Below are 25,398 nucleotides of genomic sequence, written 5' to 3' on the forward strand. Positions count from 1 at the left end.
GGCTGGGCTACCAGGTAGTTATAGGGTCATTTTTTGTCTAGGATTTCATATGGCCCAAACGATTTTGGAAATCATCTTTTCGTCAGAGGTGGGAAAGAGAACTAGCACCTTCTGTCCTATCAAAAAGGAACAGTGAACAGCCTTTCGGCCGAACAGAGTCTTTTGACTCTCTTGACCTTTTTCAAGATGTTTGATGACTATTTTCCTTACTATCGCCATATGTTCGTTTAAACATTGGGCTGTTTGTGAAATGGAGAGAACTGCTTCTTCTCTTTCCTTCCAGGTCTCACAAAGCAGGTCTAGTACATTCCCTGGCTCTGGTCCGCAGAGGTGTTCAATGGATGAAAAACCCAAGGAGGCTTATTGAAATTTCCATATGGCAAATAGCGCCCAAGGAATCATAGTATCCCAATTGCACCCATCAGCTTCAACCAGTTTCTTAAGGATGTTCTTTAATGTCTGGTTGAAGCTGAAGGCAAGTCCCTGTTATGCTCATGTCAGGAAGAATACAACCCTCTATGGAAAAAGGCCAAGAGATTGCTTGCAAGGATAACAAGGTTTAATTATACAAATAGTAAAGGAGTCAGCAGAGGTCTCTGCTGGTCGAGAACGTTCTGGTCCAGTCATCATGTACAGTGTATTTTAAAAGCTCACAGCATCACTAATGATGTCATTCGTAGGGTCTACACCCATACAGCTGATTGGTAGGACAGTATACATGGTCCTGCTCCATATGGGATACCAGGCTATGATTGGTTCTCATCTCCACCATCTGTCTTTCCCCATGTGGGTCAGTTGGGCTCATCTCTTCAATGACTGAAAGTCAGGCGCTTCACATGTTGCTGATCCAAGGCTACTCTTGTGAGCTAATGCAACTACTACATAATTATTGCATGCACCTGGGAGGCTTATGAACTGGCAACGGGGGGAGGAAAGAAATACAATCATGCTGACCCTCACATTCTGTTCTCTGGCTATATCGCACCCCTCACACCCAAGGCTTCCACCCTCGTTTTGATCTATTATTTATCTCTCCCTGTAAGTCGTACTACAAAGGGTGTTTCTATAGGACAAGGTGAAATAGTTGCACATGTTCAGTTCTTTTATGAGCATTGGTTTTATGGCTGATGGGTTGGGATCACTTACTATCGTGGAATGCAGGGTCTCTTGGACTGGCTCAGTGGTGGGTACCATTACTCCTGCTGGGCTTGGTGGGGGTTAGAGGCCTGTTGTTGGCCTAGCTGTGATGAATGGGCACCACAAGGAGCCTGGTGCTGTCTCATGGCCTTGCAGGGTGCATTCCTTTCTGCAATACTAAGTGATTGCAGGGTCAAGAGAAAGTTTCTGTGAGAACTAGTAATGCGGGCTTATCTCTCCTCAGCGTTTTGGGCCTGTTCAGGTTTCTCCATCAAGCTTATGTTTTAACGCGCGGGAATGCAGGATTGCTGCCATAACTACAAAATGGCGTCTCTTTACATGCATGCACTATATCTATGCATCTATAATTCCTGCAATATTGTATCCATGTCGGGGTTCTTAACACCGTCCTTTCCCCATAACACCTTGCACGGCTGTCTATGGGATTTGACTTACTCCAAAGCATCGGGGGGAGACTCATTTCCATCCCAACCTTCCCCCTTTTCGTTACTTCTACAGTAACAAATTCTTCCCCATATTTGTACTCGTTTTCCCTTCTCACTGCAGCTTAAAAGGGGGGTGTTCCCTTTATTGGCATCCATGCCCTACACACATTTCATAAGCTTTCTCCTGTTCGCTAATACTCTGCAGGTGTACATGTCATGTAAATACATCCCCCATCCCCTACCTAATCTACACATACTTCATTATAATGTTTGGGGTCTGGGGTAGGGATAATGGTCGTGTGGTACAATCGGTCAACTTAATCACCATAGGGGATAGAGAGCATGTGGGGAACCGGATGGTCAGTTTGTACTTCTATTTCCCTTGTGCTACGAGGTGCTTTTGGAGCGCCAATCTAGACCATCATCATTGAGCTATTAGGCACTGCTTTGGCACAACATAGGAGACCCAATTGGCATGTGCAAAAGATGACCAAGACAAACACGATGATGGGTACCAACATCTTTACCAATGTTCCAAGCCAGGATGTGGTTCAACAAAAATCAAGTGCAAACCAGTCTTCTTCCTGGACGTCAGCCTTCTTTTTCATCTTGGCCCCTAGATCATATACTGCAGCAATGACGTGCAACAAAGTCCCATTCTCAGCATCTTCAGAAGGTACAAATGTGCAACATGAACTCCCTATCTTTCTGCACACAACTCCTTCCATCGCTGTCAGCATAACAAGGACGTACCGGTTCTGCATCGCCATTAGCCTTAGGGCATGCAGCTTGAAACTTATGATGTTGAACCCCTGCGGAATTTGGAGCCATTTGTCATTAGCTCGTGCTTGTACACAGGATAGCAATAAGGATGCAAAAAATGTCTCTGCCGAGTTAAACAGCTTGTATTCCTCAGGTATTTCTTTGAGCAATTCGGATGATTCTTGAGACAGATAGTTTGATGCTCTCTTCTTTCTCCACAGCTGCCCATACGGTTCTTTCTCAGGGAAAATGTGAAAGTCTGGTGGTGGCAGCGTATGTTGTCCTTCGATCATCCGGGGCACTGTTGGTGCTTTGTTGGGCAGTGGCCCCGCTTTCAGGTGTTCTTCTGGGACTACTAACAGGGCTGAGTGTAGCATAGCTAGCGAACAATAGCCCCTGCAGGGGGTTAGGAGGTGCAAGTGCGCTTGGTGGCCACACACCAAGTAGAAGTCCATCAGTGCTGCTGTGCCTTTCTTTAGATGTGGAATCAACACTGTTCTGTTGCATCGTTCATTTGAGCCAATAAAGGCAGTTCCTTCACAGAAAATGCGTAGTTCATAAGTCTTTTCTTGCTGCACTTGCATTGGTTTCTCCATGGCTGCAATCCATGTCAGTTTCATAACATGCTCTGTCCATATTTGTGCGAATGTTTGTTCCACGAGGGCCACCGTTTTTTCTGGAAACCCCAGGAGTCCTTTGGCTCGGCAAGTGAGGGTCGTTTCTTGCCACTTGTTGTTGACATATTGTGCTGCTACGATCACCAAATAGGGTGGTTTTAGACAGTTGGTGTTGGTCAGACTGGTTTTGCGTTTCTGGGCATCTGAATCGACAAGTTGTAGATGTACGTTATGTTGCTGGAAAGTGTCTCTGACCTTACATACAACAAGATGAATCAGGCATTGTGCCTCTATAATTGGTTCTTCTTGTGGTACTGGAACCTTGGGTGCCCCTGATGCATGCAGTGTTAACGAGCACATGTAGCAACTGCTATTGGTTGTTCGTCTACCCACTGCACTCATGACAGAGTACCAACTGTTTGAGTGCTCTGGATAATGGATATGTTCAACCGCATCCAGGCCTAGGACATGGTATGCATTTTATTTGAATCTATGCGCTTGTCTATTAATTCTGTCATGACGCGATATATATTGTCTTGGTACTCTATTCCTGCTAATCGTGGTGTTACCACTATTATTTGTGCTACAAAAGAGGTTTTTGATAGTTGGCAGTAATATCTCAAACATTCTACTCGTGCATACGGTCATACGGTACTGGTGCTTTTTGGTTGGGATTGTCACACCTTGGGGTAGATGGCGTGTTTGGGATCGTTGGCGCCGTAATCCGCCATTGAATGTCCCTTCACGTTTTCCCCGAACGTCCTGTGCAGGTCTAGCCTTTTCTGCTTCGCGCATAACCGGTAGTTCTTATTCCCCTACTTTCCTTGGTTTCGCCTTGGTTTGCCTTCGCTCTGTGCTTTCGCCTTCCGTGTGGTTTTCCACTCTTTTCCTCTCTCGCTCGGTGATCCCCTGCCCGGGATCATCCTCTCTTTTGCTCCCCTCCTCTGGTGTTCCTGCCTTCTCTGTTCGTTCTGTTGTTTCCCCTCTTTCCTTAACTTCGGACCTCGGTCCACCTCTTTTTCTTTTCCTTGGTTCTTTGTTGTTTTCTCCCCTGCTCTCTCTCTCGTGCTTACCTCCTCCTCCTTACCCGCTGGACCCGCTGATTACCTGTGTACCGGACCCCGGCTTGCTTACGGACTCCTCTGCCTCCTGACCAGTGCTGCTTGCTCTTCTGTGTACCAGTTCCCCTGCTTCTCTATTGGACTGCCTTTGCCTCCCATATTTATTTCCGCCTGCCTCCCTGTGTACCGGACCTTTTGCCTGCTTACTGGATTGCCTCAGCTTGTTGAACTGTACCTTCTTGCTCATCCTCGTGAGATCCATACCCTTGACTGCCTTCGCGTCTCCTTCTGCCTCATCGGACATCGTCCACGTTCCAAGGACCCCGGATCTTCCTACATCTGTCCGAGCACTTCACACAGGGTTTTTTTGTGCCTTTGGCTTTTTCCCCTTTCTCAGACGGTCACGGAGGATCGCCCACCGTCCCACCTACACGGTGGCACTGTGGCGTCCTTCCGCGGTCGTCCCTATCTGCATAAAAAAAAGGAGAGGCCCGGTAGCAAAGAGAAAAGAAAACCCAGGAGGAAAGATAAAGGTGAGAAGGAAAGGGAGGGTTTTGAGACAGAGTCTTCTTTTGACGAAGAGGACATAGCTGACCCTTGTGACAGGGATGTCCTCTACATATATACAGTCGTATTTACAGGTTCAGTTAAATTAAAGGATGTGCTTTGATTCAGGCTTTCATTCAGGTTCAGGCTCGGGTCAGGTTCCCCCAACTCCCCTCTTTTAGATGGCTCGCCCAGATAAAAGATGACCCCACTATATTCCCAACAAAAACATAAGGAAGGTAAACAAAATGGCTGTAAAATGTTGGCCACATTGATATGAATACATCCAAGTAGAACTAATAAGATTTCTATCACTATTCAGTGAACAATTAAACGTTGAACTATTCATCTTCCTTTTATCTGTAAAAGGAATAAGAACAGATTGGGCAAGGTAGGGGAAGAGGAGAGTGGGGCGAAGGATGGACAGAAACAGAGAGAGAGAGAGCATGAGAGAGAGTTTTGTTTAGTTCACAGAGCTTATTTAATTTTTATTTTGTATTTTATTTTTTTATTTATTGTGCATATGTTCAAAATTTGAACTTTTACACATCAACAATACTTATTTAAAACATAAAAATCAATTTTAAAAATACATTCATCACTATTTCACATTTCAATATTAATACCAAGTAACAATTCTACTAAAATAAACAGAACCCATTCTGGTAATGGCAGAACAGCATTCTGTTAATATAAAATAATTCATAAGTCATTCCAAGCAATTTCTTCATAACAGTTGCAAATGCATACAAATACTTCAAAGTGAGGCCAAGCTCATCCAACATCTTAATCACCTCGGCAGTCAAATAAACGTCATTGCCTGTACTCACCCTATCCCAGACTACTTGTGCCAAATCTACATTAACCAATGAAAAGGATCTTCTCAAAAAGCATGTTCTCATTTCTTTTAGGACCCCACATTCTACCATTAGATGACGTAAGTTCTCATTTGGCATACTTCAATGGACACATATACCTTTATTTTCTGTGGCATCTGTTCACAATTAGCCAGAATTTCCCAGTAGTCAAAAGATTAAGTCGAAATCGCAAGAATTGACTCCTTATTCTTGGGCAGGGGAATTGTTTTAAATAGGTTGGCAGAAGTCCCAATGGCTTATCAATCCTGGCAAATGTAGTGTGAAGTTTATAACTCCAAACCATAGTGATTGTCCTGATCCAATCCATCTCCTCTAATTGTTTTATGAGCGATTCTGGATTTTCATTCATCTCTCTTCTATCTTTACTACATTCATACAAGATGGCATCTGCACTATTTACAAGGGTGGTAAGAAATGGTGAGTCATTTGTCCCTAATTCTTTAACTAGATCTTCAAAAAGTGTATTTATGGTGGGATAAATAATTGTTGTCATTAAGCTCAGAACTTTCCATTGGAACCAATATTCCAATGACAGCAAGACAAGTTCATACCGGATTGATGGCATTGGTGTCCTCATTGGCAAATTTAGTACCCTTTTGCAAATATGGCCCTCTATTTTCGCCCATAGAATGGTTAGCCTCATAGGGTTAATTTCTGACCCAAGTAATATCTTATGCACCACTTTGCCCACATAATAGGTCAGCAAGGGTTGTAATGCACCTTCTGAGATTAGTTTTATTCTATTCCAGTTCTCTTCCTGAATATGTTCTAGTATTGCAAGAAGTGGCAGAGGAATGCCCCATGCTTTCAATTTTCTCCATAGATGTTCCCTCTCTACTAGATCAAAGGCTTTGGAGAAGTCTATAAGGGCCACAAACACCCTTAACTGACTTCCTCTACGATCCTTTGCAATTTTATCCTTCAGGACTGATAAGACCAAAACATTACATGTTGTTCCCATTCCCTTTCTAAACCCAGTGCATGCTTTAGGTAAGAGGCTTTTCTCTTTCGCCCAATTGTTGAGTTTTTCAAGGACAATCGTTGCAAATATCTTGCTGTCGGGGGCCAACAAAGCGATTCAACGGATCTGTTTGATCCCCCCTTTTTTGTATAGGTACATTAATGGACTCTCTCCAAGATTGTGTAATTCTGTGCTTCAGCAAAATATCCTTAAAAATTAGATCCAAAAGACCCGGCCATAATTTAACATTATTATTAAGGACTGCATTAGATGAACTATTCAGACCACATGCAACCAACATAGATGCTTTGTAATTAATATTTCTATGTCTGATACATCAAATTCCAGTATTCAGGGTTCTGCATGATTAGCCACTCATCTTGACCCATCAGGACCCTCTCCATTTATAATTTTCCAATGTGCAATCCAATCATCCTCAGATACACTTGTTGATTGGGTTATGCATTGTGGATGTTCAGTGTCATTTAATAAGGTCCAGATTTGTCCCAGCATCATCTCCCCAGTTTTTCTGTCCATTAATTGTCTATGGCCCCTAAGACAATGTTTGTAGGGTAATTGGACTTCCTTTTTCTTTATTAAGTATTTTTCTGTTCCATACTCATTAATTCTAAGCTGCCTCAAATGATAATTCATTGTCTTCTTATTTAACCAAACTTCTTTGTCAAAAGCATATGTATGCCATTTAGTCAGTATATGAATTGTGTGAGGTGTTTCCCAATATAAGAGAAAATCGTTAAATCTCTCCACTGATCAGTTGCTAATCAAAACCTATTCACTGACCTGTTCTACATGATTCTTTAACTTCAGATTCAATGAGCTTCCCTTACACCTATATTTTAGTGTCCAGTTTCGGGCTGGATTAACCGTCAGGTCTGTATGTGCTCGGGCTACACAGCATTTCACCTTCATTGTCAGATGTGTGACTCGCATATCATGATCGCTCAAAACAGTCTCTTTCACTTTAAAATAGTCATAGAAATCTAGAAATGATCTAGACAGAATTACATAATCAATTGTAGAACATGATTTCCCTCGTTTCCATGTACTAGCCATTTTTTTGTTAATCACCATTGTTTTGTTCAGAATATGAAGATCCCAAATATTGCACAAGTTGTCCTATTTTTCCTCATTTTATGCGATCAAGCAGTTTGGGGCGTGAACCGTAATTGACACAATTTGTATTAAAATCCCCCACTAACATAATGAGTGTATCAACATCCATCAGCCATTCACCAACCAGTTGAGAAATATGATTTATGTAGATTTCCAAGGTTTCTAGCTGATTGTTCCAATACATGTTTATTAACAGTAGCTTTCTTTTTTTCCCCTACACATGATGCTTCCATTTCGACTGCTAGAATCCCTTCTATTTCGTTAGTGGTTCCAACAGTGGTTGGGCGGGAGCTGTGTCAGCTGGTTGACCCATAGTTTTTTGGGTGTCATCTGGGTGAGGTGTTGCGATTTGTCGTAAGATGCATTTGATCGCATATGTTAGATTTGTTAACTATGCCTTGAATTCTTCCCCCAGAATTGTTGCAGCACTATTGGCATCTGATGCCCACCGCAGAGGGGAGATGGGCGTGGGCATGCTTCTGCCAGTCACTAGCTCATGGGGTGAGAGGTGATGGTCTTTGCTGGGCTGAATGCGCAAATTGAACAGGACAGGGGCAGGCAGTGCAGCCAGTAGTTTTCCAGGGTGTTACACATCTTAGGGAGCCTACTCTTGAGGAGGCTGTTTATTCGTTCCACAACACCATTCGCTTGGGGGTGATAAATGGAACAGATGCAGTGTTTAATGCCCAATAGTGCTGTGATTTCCTTAAAGAGTTTGTTGAAAAAGTGAGTGCTGTTGTCTGATCTCAGAAGGTCACATACCCCCATCAGGGGAATACCTCACATACGAGGAATTTTGCTACACACTTGGCTTCTTGTTGGGAACATGGACCAGCCTCAACCCATCGCGAGAACGGACACAGCACCACAATGAGATATCGAGCTCCGTTGCATCTCTCACACATTTCTGCATATTTAATATGGAGCTCGCCGATTGGCCCGATGGTGCGGGGCTGGGTGCCTCGCAATGTACAGAGTGTCATCCCTGTCCTGAACACTTCACAGGTGGTGCATTGCACGACCATCATTGAGAGGTATTCGTGGAGATTAGGTATATACCAATATTCCTGTATGTCTGCTGCAATATGTTTTTTGGAGCTATGAGAGGGGTAGTTCAACTGCTCAAAAGCTGTGCATTATAGTTCTGCGGGCATCGTTACCTTCCAGTGCATTGTTGCCTTCATAAAAGATCAGTACATTGCACACACCCACATTTGAGCCAAATTTCTCGCTCTTCCTGCAGTGCCCTACATCCATGCTCTATTATCTGTGCTAAAGGCAAGGCTGTGTATGGGTCTGTGTCTGGGCTCATAGTGATGGCTGCAATGACATTCTCAGCAGGTATGGGCCGCGGGAGATATGCTGCTGCCTTTGGTGCCGCTTCAGCGGCTGCATTTCTGAACAAGATTTTGTTGGTGTTATTTGTGTGGCTGCGCATTTGACGACCACCACTGCAGATGGTTCTGCAAGGGCAGAAATCAGGGTATTAAGTAGCGCGGCATGTTGCTCTGGTGATCCGTCTGCCCGCCTGAAACCCCTCCTTCTCCAGTATGAAAGATCCACATGCACCGTTGTGGTGATGTAGGCAGAGTCTGAATACATGATATGATATGATATGATAAGGCATTTATAACACGCCTATACACAGGTGTTTCAAGGCGCGATGAGGCAAGGGAGGGGGAACAGAGGGAAGACAGACAACAATCCTATTAGGCCAAGTGTCATTCAGATCGTGCATGGGAAGGGGGAAGGGGAAAGTGCAGGGGGGAAGGGGAAGGGGACAGTGCAATACATGGGATAATAGAATAAATAACAAAATAAAGTACGGCCAGCAGGTGGCAAGCGCAAGGGAGAAGAGTAAGTGCAGGCATCAGGTGTCAAGTGCTCATGGTAGGACTGTAGGGATACAGAGAACAGTCCCCAAGTGCGGGGGTTTCCAGGAGGGCAGTGCAGGTGTGCAACTGGTGGAGGGGGGACCTAGGCCAGAGATCAGAGGGTGGCCAGGTAAACCAGTGCAGTTTCAGTATAAGCCATGAAATCAGCAGGGGAGAGGAGGAGAAAAAGCAGAAGCAAAGAGAAATGTTTTGAGGTGTTTCCGGAACCGGAGATGGTTCTCCTCAAGTTTCAGGGTGGCTGGGAGTCTTTTCCAGAGGGAGGCCCCGGCCGAAGAAAGTGATCTAACACCAACTTGTTACTTGGAGAAGCGACTGACCCTGAGGGAGTTGGAGGTGGATGAGCGAAGAGCTTGAGAAGGAAGATATTTAGGAAGAGAGAGTTAAAGGTATTGAGGCCCCTGGCCCCAGAAGGCCTTGTGGACGATGCAGAGGGTTTTGAACGTAATCCTCGCAGCCACTGGGAGCCAGTGCAGAGATTTCAGTCCTGGAGCGATACGATCCCTGGGCTTGAGGCCAAGGACAAGTCTTGCAGTCTGGTTCTGGATGAGCTGCAGAGGGCGGAGTGTAGAAGCAGGCAGATTTAGAAAGAGGCTGTTGCAATAGTCCAGCCTAGAGAGAACCAGAGCTCTGGAGACAGTGAGCTTTTGGGGGAAGGATAGGACAGGAAGAATACCTCTGAGGAGGTGCAGCTGGTAGTGTGACTTCTTAGAGATATCAGAGATTTGAGGAGAAAAGGAGAGTGTGGAGTCGAAGATGACACCAAGGTTTTTAGCCTCACAGGTGGAAGCAGGGAGAGGGCCAAGAGAGGCCGGCCAGAGAGTGACAGGAAAGGAGGGAGTGGGTGTGCCAATGAGGAGAATCTCAGTCTTGCTGGCATTCAGGCAGAGATCATTGGCGGCACACCACTCCTGGATGGCGGACAGGCAGTCAGAGATGAGAGAGGGAGAAGAGGCGGCTGAGGGTAGCCTGAAAATGAGCTGAGTATCATCCACACAGCATTGGAAGTTGGGGCAGAGCGTGGCAATGCAGTGGGCAAGAAGTGTCAGGCATTGGTTGAACAGCCAGGGAGAGAGGTTAGACCCCTGGGGAACACCACAGGTAGAGATAGAGATGGAGGAGAGGAAAGACCTGGGTTGGACCTGGGAGGGTCAATCGGAGAGAAAAGGAGTCAGCCACGCCAGGGCCTGACCCGTGATGCCCAGGTTATCACAGAGACGGTTGAGCAGGATGGCTGGATAACATCCCTTTTACGCCTGAAGCACTTCAATAAGTGCCATGAGTTCTGCGCTTGTGCTGAGTAATGCATGGGCAATATTTTCATTACTAGTGTCTCATAGTCACCTCTTTCTAGCGCAACACAGCTGCCCCAACATGTCTATGCCCTGTTTCCTGATCAATTGTCGCTGACCCATCAACAAAAAGTACCTCGCCCTTCACCAAAGGGGTGCCTTTGGCTTTGGGGATATCATCCTCCTCGCCCTCATAAGTGGTGCAGTCATGTTGCTGCAAGTCTTCGTCTGTGAACGGTTCCAACAGGAACGTGGCAGGGTTCACTGTTTTACACCTTACAACATGGATATGTGGGCTTGAGAGGATAATCTCATACTCTGATGCCCGCTGGGTGGTGAGAGTGGACTTGTATTGTTCTCTGATAGCAAATACTGAGTGTTCCACATACAAAGTCATTAAGCACCCCATCACAATTGTGGAACTCTTCTCAATTGCAAAGGCAGCTGCAGCAAGAGCTTGCTCGCATTCAAACTGTCCCTGCATCACTGAGTCTAGTGTGCCACTGTAGAAGGCCATGGCTTGTGTCCCTTTGTGCTCTTCTGCATTAGTACCACTGTCATGAGTGTCCCGTTTCAGTGTGAGAATATGTAAAACTCCTGCGTGTAGTCTGGGGTGGCAGGAATGGGGGCTGTCGGAATCACTTCTTTTAGATCATTGAAACTGAATCATATTTGCAGTCCACTCTATTTTACTGTTTTCTTTTTGTACTTCCTTGAGGCCCTGTAAGAGTGGCCTTGTGTATGCTGCGTAATCCAGAATCCAAGCCCTGCAATAGTTACACAACCCCAAGAGAATTTTTGCATGTCTTTTACTCTAACTGGTCTGGCCGTGGCACACACTGTTGCTGCCCTGTCAGGGATAATTCTTTTGCCGTCCGCAGAAATGAGCTGTCCTAGATAGAGCACTTCATGTTGGCAATAGTGGAGTTTGGCCTTGTCGACTTTAGACCCCTTGCGGTCTAACAGTTGTAATAGGACACTGGAGTCTCTGCGACAGTTCTGTTCACTGCCGCTGCACACCAAAAAATCATCTACGTACTGAATTACTGTGCTGTGTACCTGAATGTTGCCTAAGTCTTTGCGCAGTATCCTGTTAAAAATGCCTGGACTTACGCAGTACCCTTGGGGCAAACAAGTACATTCATAGCGCTTTCCGCCATGTGTAAATGCTGTGAGGTACTGTGAGTCTGGGTGCAGGGGTTCCGAAAAGAAGGCAATCTTTAAATCGACAACCAGGAAATGGGTCGCTTCCTTGGGGATACTGCACAAAATGGAGGTCGGGTTTGGAACAAGTGGAAATTCTTTATGCACTACGTCATTGAGGATGCAGAGTTCCTGGATTATCCTCCAACTGCCCCCAAAGATTTTTAATGGGGTATATAGCCGTATTGCATGGTGAGGTAGAGGGCAGTATGATCCCTTGGTGTGGTAGTAAGGCTTGTATTGTGTCTCTGATCCCCTCTTCCACCTCCGTGGATAATGAGTATTGCTTCACCCGGGGCAACACTGCTCCATTCTTTAATAGGATTTTTACTGATGTTACCTCTTTCAGCATCTCTACATCGTGTGTGTTGGTGGTCCATTATTGTGTGGGGACCTGTTGTAAGTCTGCTTGGCTGAACGGGGGTGGCTTAACAACAGCCATGAGGGGGCTCTATGTCCTTCGGTACTGTACCATGATCTCACAGGGGATGCATATTTCGAGTATTAATTGCCCGTCATCGTTGTTGTCGTCAAAGGGTTTGGCATCTGTCAACTCTTTGAGGGGTACAGTGGTATCAATGAATAAAACTGTGTGCCATTGGCATCTCTGAGTATCTGTTCCTAGGACCACAATTATTTTGGCTGACACCAGCAGACCTCTAGGTCCAGGGAGAGTATTCTACCTGCGACTAGTTCTGGGGACACCAAGGGCCGGAAAATGAAATCAGTGGGTACTCTCCAGCAATTTCTGGTAATCTGGTGCATTGTTTGTGCGAGCACTGTGACATCATAAATGAACATGTTGGGGTTGACAGGGATGAATCGTACCACTACCTCATTTGCCGTGACTTGTATCATGAGCATTGCCCTCATTGAGTACATGCCAGGAGATGTGCAGATGATACCACTGTCTGTGAATGAGATCGTCATGAGAAATAGGTGAGGATCCAAGATTGGAACCCTCCCGTCCCCTTCACACTATAGTATACCGTCAAAAGACAGTTAAGGATTCAGTCTAAGGAATCAAAGCAGTACCAATTTATATCAATCATATTAAAACAGAATACATTCAAACAGATTTTTGTAAAAAAAGAAAAAATAGCAATTTATTAATGAGTGAACAGAATTCATCTGCAAAGCTATCCGAATGTCCAAAGTAAAAGGCTGACGCGTTTCGAGGTTGAATCATCTTCTTCCTGAGCCTAATCGGACTGTGAGCTATGATCTTGCAGTGCTCTTAGAGCTTCTCTCGCCATGGGCTGAGTTAGAATTGTTAGAGTTCTTAGCAATGATATATTGGCATAATTTGCTAAATTTGTCAGGATTTCCAACTTTCAGTGAGCTCCGATGGTTGCCCCCCTAGGGGAGATTGGTGGGGCGTGCTGCATTGTAGACTCCGAAACCTTGTAAGGCGCCCAGGAGCGAGTGACATGGCGGTGACCCGGTCAAGGCCAGGTTCACCGACCTAGAGAGAAACTAGAAAAAGAGGCATGCAATTGTTCTCAGAGAAGACGCGTCGTGTCTTAACGCTTCAGTCGTCAACATTTTTGTCTCAGGTTTCACTATTTTACAACAACGATGTTCCTCAATGCCCAACGTTAATGGGAATACACAATTGTCTGCTTACAGACAATTGAAAGGTTTCTGTTTAAATTATCCATTAAGACTATTTTTGGAAGCCACCCACCACAGTTCTGGAGTTCTAGCTTTATCTGTTGCAGCAGCCGCGAGGCAGAGCATCAACATAGGTTCAATAGATAAATGAGATTGTCATGTTCAGTTTGCTAAGCAGATCCCTGCCGAGCAAGTTGACAGGAAAGCTCTCAGAATACAAGACGGGAGCCCTCATGACCTTCCCCACTACCTTTACATCTGAATCTTTTGTGTATGGAACCTTAAGAACAGCCCCATGAATCCCTGTGTGTCAAGAATTGTGCCTGATAACGGGAAGTCATCTTCACTAATGCACCACTTCTCGGCTCCTGAGTCCACCATGAAGATGAATTGTTTGTTCCCTATCTCTGCCCGCACCAACGGTTCCTCTTCTGGGTTTAGGGTCCTTGTCAGGACTGGACATGCAAGTGCTTTCTGTGGCTGTCCCATACAGGGAGTGTGTCTGTCCCAGGGAAAAAACAGGGGTTTGCCCCTACTACTGTAGCACCTTGAAACGGGGCCACTGTGCCGCTAGGCACACCACCGAAGGCGTTCGGATTTCCTGCTTGCTGTATAATGGGACGGGGTTGATAATGCTGTACTGCTTGTTGCGGTGGAGGGGGGCTGGGCATATGTGGGGGCAGCTGTGTGTAGGATGATGGAACTCATACGGTATCAAGGACATCCTGGGGGTGGACCCTGAGGAGTCCCTTGTGGCGGGGGGCCACCATTTTTCTGACTGTAATTATACCCCATACCCTGTCTGCTCTGAAAAAAAATGTCCCCACTTCCGGCTTGTCCAACACTGCCCGATAACTCCTCCTCTTGGCCCATGCCCCCAAACCCACCTCCTCTCAGCCCTCAAAACCCACCTCGGCCTCGTTGCTGACCTCCTTGCCCCTGTGGACCATAGGATTGCGGGTTTCCGCCCCACAATCCTTGCTCTCCTTTAGCCCACACCATGGCTATTCCGCCATTCGCAGCATTAGGAGGGTACCCACCCTCTTCTGTCTGTTTCGGGGTTGTCCCTGACGCCACTACAGCTGCTTTAGCTAATTTGTTTTGCACTAGTTTCGCTTCCTCTGCCTGTCGCCTCTGAACCGTTTCCATCTTGCGCTCTTTTATTCTCCTACAATGGTAAACTATAATGCTTTAAATCTTGGGCCACTCTTTCGCTTCGATCCTTACTATTTTATTGAGCGCTTTCTGCACTTCCTTGGGAAGGCCCTGTTTCACTATAAAATCAGGAAAAGGGGGTTGATTGGTCACAGGCATTGCCCGTTTCTGCACTCCACATCTCTTGGACTCTGAGGATAAATTGTGTGATGTCCTCATCATCCCCCATTGTACATTGCATAATGGACTGTAAATCTGTGTCTGGGAACACTCACTGCAGTGCATCCCATACCCTGGCTCTGATCTTCTTGAACGAGGCTCCATCATGGGCATCTTTAGTCAGTGTTACTCCTGGGTACCCCACCTTTACCCACACATCTGCAGCTTGGTCTCTAACTGCGCCCACCAATAAGCTTTTAATGTCTCCTATTGCCAAGGGCACCCCTGCGTTGTTCTTTTCAAAAGCATATATCCACTTCCCCGTGCCTGCTGTAAGTGGCAGGAGTGCCTTAAGGAGATTATGCAAGTCCATCTGTGCCTATGGTATATATCATGCTCTCCCTGCTCCCTTGTGTATAAGTGGCATTTGCATTCTCATCTTACTTTTTCTGCCCTTAGTTACACTTCCCTTTTTCCTTACTAAAGCTATCCTGCCAAACCTCTCCCTCAATCTTCCATCCCACAAACTGTACACCCTTGGGGTGCATTGAGGCGCTTGCTCTGCATCTCTTTCCTCATCATCTTCAACCTCATTGAATTCACTCCTCTCTTCATCATCCCCTCTCCGTGACCCTATGTTTTCATAACCCAAGCTGTCTGTCTCTCCGTCATGTTCTACGTGGACGGTTCTTATGGACACAGTGGGCCTCATTATGAGTGTGCCGGTCCGGAAACAACGGTGACGGTAAGCCTAACGGCACCGTTGTTTCCAGACAGGCAAACTATGACTCTGCGGATCAGACTTGGCAGGCGAAACGGCACCTGCCGGCAGAGTTTCACGGAAGCACCGGCACCATTATAAACGTTGCCGGTGCTTCTGTTGTGCCCATTCCCATGGAGTCCTATGGGACCCCATGGGAATAGTGACTTACAGAATTACCGGCATCTGACTTTCCGGCAGCTGGGGTCAGAATACCCCGGTGTTACCGGGAAGTCAGGCGCCGGTAGAATTTGCAAGTCCGACGGCAACCTGATGGTTTTACCGGCACGGTTACCGCCAGACTTATGATGAGGCCCATTGTCTATTCTAAATAAGAAGTCTCCTTATTTCCACTCATCCCCTGCTAGTTGCACTGGTGTGTCTGTCTTTGTTACATCACATGCCCCCCATAATCTTGCTAACTCTGTTCAGCTCGATGCGAGTGCTACTTCTAGGTTTCTTGCACCAACCCCAGTGTGTGTGGTTACCTCCGGAGGAGGGATATAAGGTGAAAGTGGGGGTGTGGCTGGTGTTGCTACAGTCGTGCTAGCCAATACATATGTTGGGTTCGTGTAACCCTCCACAGGGTGGGTTGCTAGTGGATATATTCCTTTTCTCCCCATCATGGTCTTCCTGTCTTCTGTCAGGCCTGTATCTGTACTACTGTCTTGTATCACTCTTTCCCCATTGTGATCCTCTGTATCCTCGAACATTTTCCAGAGGTTCAATACTTCCCTTCTATTCTGCAATGGTCTCCCCTTATATTTTGCTGCCAAGACGGTAGACATGTGTTCTAGCACCTTTCGGGTTAAAGGAGCGCTCGTCTGGCCAGGCGCGAGGCATCCCATCTCCTCTATTCTCTGCAACCCACTGGTTGTGATACTTCTTAATCTTCTCACTATACAAACACAGGGCCTTGCACATGTGCTCTAATGGTGTTTCTCCCCCCATAGTCGGGTCTCCCATGTTTCTGGTAGTGGGGCTACGCCTATACTGCTGCTTCACAGTTATACAGTAGTCCGTTCAAAAAATATGCAGTTCTGTTTAGTCAACAATTCAACTTAATATCATTAAAAAAAATGTCAGTTCAATTCCCCCACCTCTTTATTTCCAGTTAGAACTTTTTGTATGCACACACACACCCCTCACACTCTCTTCACATATCCACACACAACACATGCACACCCCTCCTGGGCCTCCTTCTTACACCATAAAATACACTTACAAAACAAACTACAATAACAAACTAAAACAACAACCACTACAATTCCCGAGGTCTCTACTTATACGGAGCTCCTATGTATTTTCCTCTTTTCCCTTATTGTTTAAAACAATAATTGTGGTGCCACCTTCTCCCCTCACTCGGGGAGGGTCCCTCTTTTCCGTTTTCCTTTTCCTTAATACCCTTAAAAAATTAATAAAAGACAGAAAATCCACACACCCCACAGGCATACCCCATTTCCAATTTTGGGTGTTCACACTGTTCACACTGCTCCATACATCCAGGCCTACTTTGTTATCCCTTGCAGGTTATACTCAAGTGAGCATGTCCACCCAAACTCCTCCATTCACAGGGTTCCAAAACCAGCCTGCACCTCTCCTTAGGGACACAACTCACTCCAAAGAGCAGGCATGATGCTGCAAAGACAGCTCCTGCAGGGCCACTTGGGAGTATGCGTTTTGGGGCTGGTCGCTGTAGGTGGGCGCGGCCCTTCCTGAGCGGTCACCTGAATACCTCTGCAGAAGGGTGCTGGGGTCACGTCGGCAGAGTCACCAAATGAAGGCAAGGCCCTGTAATGCTCACACCCGAAAGAATACAACCCTCTTGGGAAAAAGGCAAAGAGACTGCTTGCAGGGATAACAAGGTTTAATTATACAAATAGTAAAGGGGTCAGCAGAGGACTCTGCTGCTCGAGAACGTTCTGGTCCAGTCATCATATACAGTGCATTATAAAAGTTCACAGCATCACTGATGATGTCATCCATAGGGTCTAAACCCACACAGCTGATTGGTAAAACAGTATACATGGCCCTGCTCCATAGGGGATGCCAGGCTATGATGTGTTCACATCTCCGCCGTCTGTCTTTCCCCATGTGGTCAGCAGGTCTCATCTCTTCAGGGACTGAAGGTCAGGCGCTTCACATGTTGCTGTTCCAAGGCTACTCTTGTGAGCTAATGCTACTACTACATCATTATGGCATGCACCTGGGAGGCTTATGAACTGGCAAAAGAGGGGAGGGAAGAAACACAAACATGCTAACCCACACAATCTATTCTTGCTATATCGCACCCCTCGCACTCAAGGCTTCCACCCTTGTTTTGATCTATAATTTATCCCTCCTTGTACCTCTTACTACAAAGGGTGTTTCTATGGGACAAGGTGAAATGGTCGCACATGTTCAGTTCTTTTATGACCATTGCTTTTATGGCTGATCAGCTGATGTCCCTCAATATCGAGGAATGCAGGGGATCTTGGACTGGCTCAGTGGTGGGTGCCATTACTCCTGGTGGGCTCGGTGGGGGTTAGAGGGTTAGAGGCCTGTTGTTAGAACCGTGAGGAGCCTGGTGCTGTCTCATGGCCTTGCAGGGCGCATTCCTTTTTGCGATGCTAAGTAATTGCAACAGTTATGGTACAAGGGGCAGTTTCTGTGAGTACTAGTCGTGCAAGCTTATCTCTCCTCATCGATTTGGGCCTTTTCAGGTTTCCCCATCAAGCTTATGTTTTCCTACACGGCGATGTAGGGTTTCTGCCATAACTACAAAATGGCATCTGTTTATGGGTTCTTAACACGGTCCTTTCCCCTCTAGCACCTTGCATGGCTAGCTTATGGGATTATCCTTACTCTAAAGCGCCTGAGGGGGTGGGGAGAGACTCATTTCCATCCCAACAAAGCCTTCTATGAATCCATCCATTTGGGTATGGTAAATGGAGGTACATTAAGTTTTGATTTGTAGTATCTCCTTCACTTCAGCTATTAGTTTGGAGAAGGTACCATCTTGATCTGTTAAAATTTCCCAGGGAAACCCAACCCTAGACAGAAAGGGGATCAGATGTTTTAAGATCTGTTGAGTGGTGTTGTTTTTGAGGGGAAAGGCTTCCAGGTACCAGGTTGTATAATCAAGGTTCACCAATATGTATTTATTCCCCAATTTAGAAGGCTCCAGTGAATCCACTATGTCCATTCCGATCCAGGAGAAGGGAAGCTCAATAAAAGGGAGAGGTTGTATGGCGCCAGGATACCATAGGGGAGGCTGTCTTCTGGCATAGGGTGCAAGTAGTTACGGAATTCTTTATATCTGCAAGTACTTTTGGTGAGTAGAATTGTGGGATCACCTGTCCTTGAGTTTCTGTCACCCCTAGGCACACAGATGTAAGGTGAGAATGTGTCAATTCTAAGACGACTCCCCGGTGACTACAAGGGACTGCTAACTGTGTCATTCTCTCCGTGGTCATGTCCCTGCTATACAGGAGCCCATGTTTAAGAAAAAAAAGGACCACCCTGTGCCCTACCTTCAGCCTTCAGAACTACCTCTGAGAAAGCCTCTGCTAACATGGGATTGTTATGTTGGGTGGAGGCTAGATGATGAAGACATTCTGCTTCTTAAGTGGGGGGTGGGTGATTTCTCAGTTAAGACGTCTGTTTCCCCAAAACCTCGGGTTCCCCTTTCTGTAAGCTCTTGGTCCTGTACTTCTGTGGGTAAGGGAAAGACAGCATTTTCCAAAATACCATGAGCAATCTTTTTTCCAATTTTAAGCTTGTAGGCCTGCGCCCGATGGTTATGTATTAGCACCTTGATATCACCTTTGTATTCAGGAACTATTACCCTATCCATGATATCCAAGCCATACTTCCAAGCTAAGCCTGACTTGGAAACCAACTCGATATAAGTACCTTTTGGAGGAAACAAAATTAGGCCGGTAGGGACTAATTGACATTCTCCTACTTCAATGGGGACCTCATTATATTATGAAGATCAAAGCCAATAGACTCGGCTGTTGGATTTGAGGCTCTAGGAGTACGTTTTCTGAACTTCAGGGTTCACCAATTTTTATCATCGGGCCTGATGCCACCTCTGGCACCATATTTGGTAACTCATAAGAAGGAGCCGGACAAAGGGGTGGAATTTAACTCCAGGTTTCTATTAATAAAAAAGGAAAATAACCTTTCTTTAACTACAACTAAGGGGTTGCCCAACATAATCAAATGCAAACTTGGGTGCTTGTCGTCACAGTGTTTGTCAACTAAACAATTCCATCATCTATCCAAAAATTATCCATCTCTGACCCTACTACTAACCAAAGCTATTCAGCGAACAACAAAAATAATGACTCCCTTCTCCTGGTAAACTGGTCCACCCTCAAGGGCTGACTTCTAATAGTATCTGCCAGTAACTTTGATAAGTCCTTGTGACTCCTCCCAGGGACCTCTCTGAGCTTGGTTAAATGTCCAACAATTGAATTTCTTCAGTGATATATATTCCTGGATTTTCCTCTTCTGATCTATTGTCACAAGCAAGATCACTCCTGTCATGTCTCTGGCTCTGGCCGTCGATTCCACCACTCCCAAGGTGACTTTTGTTCTTGATATCCTTTGGGCAATTGCTCTAAGGTGGGATATTACTCCTGAGGCCCTCTTCAGCCTTAATAGCTTTTGTATAGTCACTGTGACGAGGGAGATGACTCCTGATGCACTCTTCACTCTTGGTACTCTCTCTGTAATTCCTGTGACAAGGAGATTACTCACGAGATACTCTTCACTCAGGATTACTTTTTGGCAATTACTGTGACGAGGGAGACAAATCCAGAGGCATTGTTTAGCCTCAGTGCTTTCTCTATGATTACTGAAAAAAGGGATATTACTCTTGATGCGTTCATCACTCAGGATAGCTTCTCAGTAATTACTGTGATGAGGGAGATTCCACCCTAAATACTCTTCAATTTAGTGCCTTCCCTGTGATTGCTGGGACTCCGGAGATTTTATGCATTTATTTATTGAGCATTTGTTAGGCGCCTATACAACAAAATGGTGTTTCCAGGTGCCACAAGACAAAATGGAGAGGGAACAGGGGAGTAAATAAATGACAAAACGAAGCAGTAAATATACATTTGTGGTCCTACTAGGCCTTGTGACATTCGGACATGCTAGTGCTGTGAAGAGACGTGCAGTAGGAAAAGGGGAAGACAGAGGGGGCAAGGTAAGGACAAGAGCTGGTGAGAGCCTGTGACGGAAGCTCCAAGGGGAGCAAGGTGAGGAGGCCGCTTGTTAAGTGCTAGAGTGGAGGAATCCCAGGGGTGGGATGCACAGCCGTCAGGTAGGGGATCCACAAGGGCGGTGATGAGGGGTAGGAAAGGGTGCTGGTGTTGTCTGTGCAATGGGCATGGTAGCCTGTTAGGTTCATGAATTTCCAGGCCGCCAGTCTCAGCGGCAGTGGCGTGATTAGCATGGAAGGGAAAGAGAGAAAGAGGTAGAGAAAAGCAGAGTCTTGAGAATTTTCCAGAATTTAAGAAGGTCCGGCTCAAGTCTGAGAGGGGCAGGGAGACTGTTCCAAAGAGCAGCACCAGCTGAACAGAGAGACCTTCCTCCCACCCTCTGCTTGGAGAAGCCTTTGACAAGCAGAGGGTTGGAATTAGAGGAGTGGAGGGCTCTAGCAGGGATTTATTTAGGGAGAGAAAGTTGGAGATGGCGTGGTCCCCGGCCCCAGAAAGCCTTGTGGATGATGCATAGTGTCTTGAATTTAATCCTAGCTGCTGCTGCGAGCAAGTGGCGAGAATTTAGGGCAGGAGAGATATGGTCCCCGGGCTTGAGGGCAAGGATAAGACTTGCTGCACTAGTCTGGATTAGCTGGAGAAGGCGTAGAGAGGAAAGAGGGCTATTGAGGAAAAGGCTGATGCAGTAGTCCAGCCTAGAGAGAGCCTGAGCTCTGGAGACATTGAGCTTCTGGAGGAGGGTGAGGAAAGGGAGAATGCCTCTAAGGAGGTGAAGCAGGAAGTGGGCTTTCTTGACAAGGTCCAAGATGTGAGCGGTGAAGGAGAGAGAGGAGTCAAAGATGACCCTGATGTTTTTGTCCTCACAGGATGGTGAGGGTAGAGGGCCCAAGGAAGGCAGCCAGATGGTAGGAGGTAAACAGGGTGCAGGTGTCCGAATAAGTAGAATCTGCATTTTAGTGGCATTAAGACAGAGGTCATTACCAGTACACCATGCCTGGATAGCAGAGAGACAATCAGGGATTAGAGAGGAGGAAGAAAAGGTAGTAGAGGGAAGTTTGAAGGAAAGCTGTGTGTCATCAGTGTAACATTGGAGGTGAGGAGAGAAGGAGGAGATCAGGTGAGCAAGAAGGCCGAGATGGATATTGAATAGCCATGGTGATAGGATAGAGCCCTTGGGGATGCCACAGGTGGAGAGTAAAGTGTACAGGTGGAGCAAAGTACCCCCACTCAAAGCTCTGCCCCTATGCTGCTTATATGTTGGGAGCCAGAGTGTGAGACACGTGCAGTACCAGTGAAAATACCCATACCGAAAAGAATCATGGAAGGAAGGTACCCATTAAGGAAGCCATATATGCACTCACGACAATATGATGGCCATTTGAATGAAATCCCGGAGGAAGTGTGAAAATGAGCAAGTAATAGATTGTGGTAAAAGGCTGACATCTGATTATTTATTTATTTAGTCGACTGATTGTGTTCATTGAATAGGTAGATTGAAGTAAAGTGAAATATAGAGGTTTGGAACTGCTACGATTAGTGCATGCTCATATTGTATTATTTTTCTGAAAAGTATTTATCTGTGTAAAATAATGGTAAGTATTGACAGTCGATTGCGATTAGTCACGATGGAGGATATTACTCCGCTTATACACTTCTGCAAACAATTGCCAAAACATGCACCCAAGCTTAAGCAGTACAGTGCAGAATGGGTTATGGGCACGGCAGATAAAATGTTCATGCCATGGCCACAGGGGGATCACTGTCCAAAGCAGTTTTGCAACACATGATGACATATTTGCACGCAGCATACACAGGAAAATAGCTAGAAAAGTGGTTAGATAGCTTAGAGCTTTGGAAGATGTACCAGGAGGAAAGTGAAGACCCGCCTCCTGAAGACTGTATGCTTAAACAGTATAAAGAAGGGGGTGTTGAGCCTTCTGCTCCCCTTACCACGCCTGAAGTAAATGGTGATATTACCAAAGATGAAGGATTATATCCTTTAAGTGAACTTAAGGCAGCGACAGGGTACAGTAATCCGACATATGAGCTGCCTGCATGTAGCAGCGACGAGAGTTCAGAAAAGACTCCAGAAAGGGATGTGTTCTCTAAAGTCCCACACGACAAAGAGAGAAGTGACCGACCAAATATGAACGGAAAATAAAAATATATAAAGGAGAGAAAGACAAAGCTGACGAGGTAGCGCTCAGACAGAACAAATGTATGGGAGGTCAGATATTGCTCAAACTTAATGGAAAGAGCGCATTGAGTAAGTAAGGCAAAGGGAAGATTAGGATGAACAAGATGAGAAAGTCAAAGAACAAGAGAAACAATTGAAAGAAAACCAGGCTAAAGGAAAGAATAGGCAAAGACAGGAACAATTGTATCAAGATGAACAGTTGAAAAGCAGGAGAGTGCAGAGGAGCAAAGAAAGTATGACAACAGGCAAACAGTAAGCGAAGAACGAGACAGATTAGAAAAGAGAAAAGAAGAAGAGGAAGAGCACAAATTAAGAGATACAAGAATGCAAAGATGCAGAGATGAAGATGTGCGTAAGCAAAAGAGAGAAGAGAGGTGAAAAGACAGGAAGAGGAAAGGGTTAGGGACTAAGCAAAGAAACTAAGAGAGTTTGATGAGGAAATGGAATTAAAGAGAAGGCAAAGGGCACGCGAAATTGATTGCATGGAGAAAGAATTAATGGAGCCTAATCCAGTAGTGGCATGAGAGGACATAGAGGAGTTCTTCCCAACCCAAGAACCAATGCCTGGACCCTCTAGAGTAGACTTAAAAGACAATTTTGATATAGGAGCTATTGGAGACAGAATCGAGAAGGCTTATCAGGAGAGGAGGAAATATAAAGGCAAAGATGGTTGATTTGACAGTACTCAGTTGCGAGGCAAAAAGGCGGGTCTGTTCAGCCTCGAGCATAGAGCTTTGTCTTTGGACAAACTACCAATAAACAGAGATGAGAAAGAGGGAAGCCACACTAGTTTGGGACAAGATATGTCAGACGAAGACAGAGAAACCTTCTGTGGGGAGGAGGGCGCTAGTGCATGTGGTCCTGACGAATATTCTCCAACAGATAAGGAAGTGAGATGGTTGGATCTGTACCTACCTAAATCGAGGACGCCAGAGCCCCTGGACCGGCCAGATCGACCTAAAAGGCGACCTCTTAGTGGAGGTGGGACTCGCCACCCTATGTGAGTAGGCCAAGGTCATTTTCAGGAAGAAGACGGTGTGGAACCATTATCCCTGATACGAACAGGCAGACAATGGGAGACAAGTGCAATTTTGTGATTTCGCAGTTCCCTTTGTTAGAGAAATGAGGGGCCAGACCACAGTATATACCATGGCCCCAGATGGATAAGGATAATTTAAGGTGTAAACTCCCGATTCTGACATTGGGTGCTGGTAAATGGATCTATGAATTAGAGGAAATCACAGAATGAAATACGCTAGCCATAGGGGACATTAAGGGTCTTCTAGAAGCTATCCTTGGGGAAAGGGCTGATGACATTTGGTCGAGAGCAGGATATGCGAGTGTCACTGCACAGAACACAGCACACGAGGGAGCACCGTTTAACAACTGTAGAGCAGTGTTATGGAAAGCACTTCGAGTAAAATTACCTGATACGTCAGATATGGGTGCTATAATGGCACGAAAGATGCAAGAATGGGAGGATCTGCTTATTTACATTCAGAATTTTCAAGAGCAGTGGTCTTTGGAAACATGGGAGCCATGGAGAAAATCTATATCTGTATTGTATCATATAATATGTCAGGGACTACCAGACAAAGTATAGAGACATCTCAAGAAACGGGTGGGTATGGAGGCAAAACCATGGCCAGAAATACAGCTGACCATTGTCCATTATTGTCGACTGTTGCCGGAGAAAAATCAAAAGAGAGACGATAGTAGGAAGATTGAGGAGGCTAAGCTAGTACAGAAAAAGCTATCGAAGTATGCTATAGAAGGGGTGATGTTAACTAGTGGAGAAGGGCCAGGATCACAGCAAGCAGTAAGCAGGCCGCAGGTTAATAACCAACGGCAGTTCAATCAAGGAGGGAACGGATTCATACCAAGAGGTAGGGGAAACTTCCATGGAAGAGGAGGCTTTCAGAATAATCAAAGGAGTTTTCAGAGTAACCAAGGTGGGTTTCAGACTATGCAGAATGATAATCAAGGCATGCAGTGAGGGCAGATCAGAAGATTCCCTCCTGTATGTTGGACATGTGGAATGACAGGGCACATAGCACAAACATGTGGGAGCCACGGGTATGTACAGAATGGGCAGTTCTCAAGAGGGGGACCGCTTATCAGCCTGCATATAGCCCACAAAGTAGAGATGATTTGCCCTAGTTCACACAGTGTATCAAGCACAAGCGCCAAGAATGCAAAAGGCTTTGCAACCACAGCAACCACCATTGAACCCGCCACAAGGGCAGTCACAGCACACATGCCCCATGTTCTGGGCATGCCCTGAGGTTGGCAAATTTTGGGGGGAAATTCATCAACGGCTATCTGAGAAGGGAATTCAGCTAGATGTGGAATCTGTGTGGGCATGCATGGTGGG

This window comes from Ambystoma mexicanum, chromosome 6q (genome assembly GCF_040938575.1).
Source record: "Ambystoma mexicanum isolate Mex_15411 chromosome 6q, UKY_AmexF1_1, whole genome shotgun sequence".
Taxonomy (NCBI): domain Eukaryota; kingdom Metazoa; phylum Chordata; class Amphibia; order Caudata; family Ambystomatidae; genus Ambystoma; species Ambystoma mexicanum.